Genomic DNA, 4,942 nt, shown 5'->3' with positions numbered 1-4,942 from the left:
TTTAACCTCAGGGCCCTTTTCAGTCAGAGGGTTTATCTCACAAACTAAAGAGGTAAACAGCTTTTGTGGGGGCTTCCAACATTGTGAGTGCAATTCCCCAACATACTGAACCTCATTTGGGACATGGGTTGGTGGAAAACAAGCATTAGTCCAGTTTGGGTGGTAACTTCTACCATCGGTGAAAGCATCTTAGGTAATAATTCAGATCTTTGTGGGTCTCAGAGTTGAGGCCCCTCTGTAACCTACAGAGGGTGTATACTGTGGTATGTTTAGAGGACTCGTCACTTCAGCCCCTTCTTGCATCCTGCTCTTCAGTGGTTCTTGGGAAATTCTTCCCCACTTGTTCCATTGACAGCTGTTTGCCTGGGCTTCGGTCATTTTTCATCAAAGTGAAATCTCACTGTACCCTTGACCCCCTGCCCTGTGGCATTTCATGACCTCACAGTGTACCCAAAACCACCCCTGGAGGGCCAGAACAACTATGGATGACACACTGGAGGAGCACTGCACATAGGGGCCCTGACTTTGGGCTTGGGTGCATGAATAAGACGTGTGTGTGTATGTGTGTATGTGTGTGTGTGTGTGTGTGGTGATGGGAAGCCAGAGTGGCATCTGTAGGCAAGGACCGCATAAAGGCCCTCAACAGGATCTGGATGGCCAGGGGAAGGAGGTGGTCCATAGAGGCACGGCGCCTCCACCCCACGTTTGGCATGCCCAGGAGAAGACCCTACCATGTGGACCTTGCCCTGGGCTGCGCAGCTCCTGGCCCTGGCTGAAGTACTCACAGGGCATATTGCCTGCTAGGAAAATGGAGAAGAAAGAACAGGCCGGCTGGCTCTCGACAGGTGAGGACTGTTTATTGAGGTACAGTGCAGGGCAGCAGCCTTCCCTCAGGCGTGGCAAGTGTGCAAGGAGGTGCAGGTGAACCTAACCACACCCATTGTTCCCAAAGTTACAGGTACCACCCCAGGGATACCCCATGCCAGGACCAGCAGGTTCCCGTGCCCATGGGGCACTGGAGCCCCCTCAGTGAAGTCCAGCTGGGTCCGCAGAGGGGGCTCTCATCGTTGACTTGGATTGTTCTTCCAACAGGTGGGGCAGGGGCAGCAGCCTTTCGATACCAGGCATGCAGAGGGGCAACACTCATAAAGCCCCTTCCCTAGGACTCCGGGACCTCATCCACAGCCATCCCACCCATGTGCATCTGCTTATGTAGCTGTTGGACGACTTAAAGGCTGAGCACAGCTGGGATCATGGCCCTGTGTTCAAGCAAGAAGCCACCATTCTACTTGCTTGAAAGCTCTTCTGGCACTTGGCCTGCTGGTCTTCACACCGTAAACAATGCTTGGGCAGGACCGGAGCCACCAATGCCTTGTTTGGCTGCTCCCTGGCCATCCTCGTCAGCAGACGGGTTTCCTGAGGTCACCGGATCTTCCCCTTTCCAACAGCCTTGGCAGTGGGTGACTGCAATGGACTTCCACTCCATGTTGCCTGCAAGAGGCTAAAGATTTCAGTGGCTTTGCCTTCTGAGGTAAGCAGCACCCTGTGAAGAGTTAAAAGTGGCTTTGTTTCGAAGCAGTAACCCTTCTGCTGCTCATATTAACTTTGGGCCCACCTGAATTTCAGAAACCGTCTTGTGCTGAAACTGCTAAACCATAGATTACTTGAACAAAGCTACTCTGAAGTCAGGCCCCACTTTGTACTATAGCTGACCTTGGCTCCCCATAAACTTCAGGAGATGACCAAGCTGGCCCAAGATAAACAGACCCTGAAACAAACCCTGACCACCAATTATCCCAGAATCCAACCAGCCAGGAAACTCCCTGCTAAGCTTTAACTGCTCTGGAATGTCCAGATGGCCCTTTAAGACCCAGCCCTCTGCATGCCTGGTATCAAAAGGCTGCTACCCCTGCCCCACCTGTTGGAAGAACAACCCAAGTCAACGAGAGCCCCCTCTGCGGATCCAGCTGGACTTCACTGAATGCCCTGCTGACGCCTCTGGTTGCTGTAAATTTGTCAGTCTGTGATTTTTTTTTTCCTTCTCCTTTTGTCACTTTGTAGTTTTTGCCTTTATAAATCCTTGAAATTTCAGCTCTTCCTCCTAAGCTCCGCAGTGTGGGTGCGAAGGACGAAGCCCGAGCTGCAGCCCGCAGCCCGCCTGAATAAAGCCTTGCTTTTGCATTTCAGAACGTCTGACTCAGTGGTCTTGCGACCAGGGATACAACACCTGTCCTTGTTCAGTAAGGCCGGTGCCCAGGGACAGAGCAAAGGCACATCTGCACTCAGCATAGATATTTAACCCTTTCCTCTCTTGTCCATTTTAAGGCCCAAGTGAGGCCTATGAATTCCACTCTCTGAGTGGACTTTTAAGCAGGCTCATGCAGCTCAGGATCCTCCATTCAAAGGCAAACAGGAGCTGCAAACAGAGCAAGACATTATTTAAATGGAGAGAGGCGTGCCAAGTCTTGGGGCCCAAGGATTTGGGGTGGATGGAGGGAGTGTTTCCACCCACCCAAGAGCTCACTGCTCTGAGGCCCTGACTGACCTATCATCCTCTCTTCTTGTGAGGCTCAGCCGAAAGGAGACTGCCACATGGTTCAGGAGAGTTTATGGGGAGGCTTGCAGGGGTGCAGGGGAAGGGAAAGGGAAGAGAACAAGGGACAGAAGGAATGATGGAGACTTATATCTAGGGCAAGGTGGGAGGAGGTGTGGGTGCAGAGAATCCTCAGAGCCAGGGACCCCCCCCCAGGCTCCCAGGTGTGCCGGTTACCTGGGTTATGAATGGTGGGCTTGGGCTTCTAGGCAAGGGGCGTTTTCCCCTAGCAGACCTAGTTGTCTGACAGGGAGGAAGGAAGGGGGAGTTCCGTAGTGACTGGCACTCAACCAGAATATCAACCTGTCTAGATGGATTCAGGTGAGGGCTGTGCAGCCAACCCCAGGGGGCTGTCACAGGCCCAGACACAGAGAAACAAACTGAAAGACCCCCGGCGTGGGGTGTCCTTCAATCAGAAGAGACCCTTCCCCAAGGAACAACGAGACCACTTGTGCGGATGCAATCAGCAAGAGGTTTATTCGGGCAAGCCCTCAGTTCCCAGGTGCACTCAACCTCGAGATCCACAAGGTTCGGGCTGAATGTCTGAGAACCGGTTACACGGGTACCCGGGGCGACAAAGTCTATCGGGAGACTTGCGCCCCGAGTGCTTGAAAGCACCCTCTTTTTATGGACAGCAGAAGCGAGGTTACAGAAGCGAGATGCTTGGTTACAGAGTATTGATTGGTTAATTTTAAATTACGCTCAGGGTGGGGATTGGTCAGGTTAAGCTGGCCAGATGGGGTAGGTGGGGTTGGGGGGAAAGCTGACGTGTGGGTACTTGCCCTGACAAGTCTGTGCTGGTCGTCATGCACCGAAACTGTTCGTTCCCTAATTTTGACAAGCGATTTATTACCTCCTGTCCTACCCTGCCATTATGGCTAAGTTTTACAGGAAGGGACGGGTGGGTCGACTACTTTCCAGGAATGTCTGGTTTTAGGGCATGTGTTAGAGTCATGCTGAGGTCTGCAGGCGGTGACTCAGTGTTTAATGACTTGCCTGTGTCCTGCCTCGCTCTCTTAGGTATGCAGGGGAAGGGGCAACAGTTTTTCTTAAAGGGCTCAATGGGGGGCTCAATGGGTGAACATATACTGGAGTCTGGGGTCTTTCAAAACCAACTAGTGAGGTCCCCCATGCTACAGGCTCCAGCGATGACCAGGCGACACCCCTCTCCTGACAGGATCATCCGGGGTCCTCTTGGAGGCTTTCCCCTTTCTTCCCTTCCTCCTTCTCTGCAGGCCTCTTCACTCTCCACAGGCCTGCCCTGCTCTGCTCCTAGAGGGGGCCTCTCTAGAGGAAGGTCCCGAATGACCTCCGGAGACCCCAATGGCCACTCGAGGCTTGCCCTGCGTTCCCCTTGCCATCTCTCCTCTCCTACTACTGTCCTCTCGCACTAATGGTTTTTCCCTTATCCTCCTCTCCTCTGGAGTCTACCCTCTCCTACCCCCCCCCCTCCGAACACGCAGCCTACATACGTGTGTGTGTGCGCTCGACGCCCGGGGCGGCGGGGTGGAGGGGGGCGAGGGTGTGCTCTCTAAGCTTGCCCCGTGGGCTGGTCTGAGGAGCCGTGAGGCTGGCCTCTTGATGCCCCGCCCCTCCAGCACACTATTGATTTTGGCCGGTCCCCCAAAGAGCTTGTCAGTCATGGCGCCTGAACTCGTCTGGGCGCTGTCCCTCAGCTCTAGCTCAAGGCTAGTGCTCAGCACTTGAGCCACAGCAACACTTCTGGCTTTTTCTGCTTATGTGGTGCTGAGGAATCGAACCCAGGGCCTCATGCATGCAAGGCAAGCTCACTCTACCACGGAGTCACCTTCCTGAGCTTTATGCCTTTCTGAATACACTTAACACTGTTAGAAAGCTGAGCCGCGGGGGTAGTAAATCAAAGAAAGAGCAGAAGAACAATCCCAACACACCAGATCATGGCCAGTGGAGGGCCGAAGTGGGACACCGTGGTGAGCGGGAGAGAGGCCAGAGACACGAGGCAGGGGGACAGCGGACACGCGCGCCACTCGGGGAAATGCACCGGGGGGTTTGGCCGAGCAAGTGAATGACCAGAGCAAAGGTTCCACCACTCGGCTCAATCACAAGACCACCCCCGGCTACGGACCTCAGTGTGGGAGCTGCCCCGCCCCGCGTCAGGGGGGCTCCGGGCTCTGGGGTGGAGTCCCCTTACTCAATTCCCGCCGCTTAGGTGCCGCAGCTGCGGAATGTGGCCCGGACCCCAGGAAACTACATTACCCACAATGCCACCTGCCTGGTGGCAGGAGCCTAAGCCAATGGGTGCAGAGAACGTCCACTTCCGTCCTCGTAGCGCACGTTGTGGACGGGACTTCCCGTGCCGCTGCCCGGCGT

The sequence above is a fragment of the Dipodomys merriami genome, unplaced genomic scaffold, assembly GCF_024711535.1.
Source record: "Dipodomys merriami isolate MVZ:Mamm:240054 unplaced genomic scaffold, mDipMer1.0.p SCAF_57, whole genome shotgun sequence".
Lineage (NCBI taxonomy): Eukaryota > Metazoa > Chordata > Mammalia > Rodentia > Heteromyidae > Dipodomys > Dipodomys merriami.
This window is presented reverse-complemented; position numbering follows the sequence as displayed.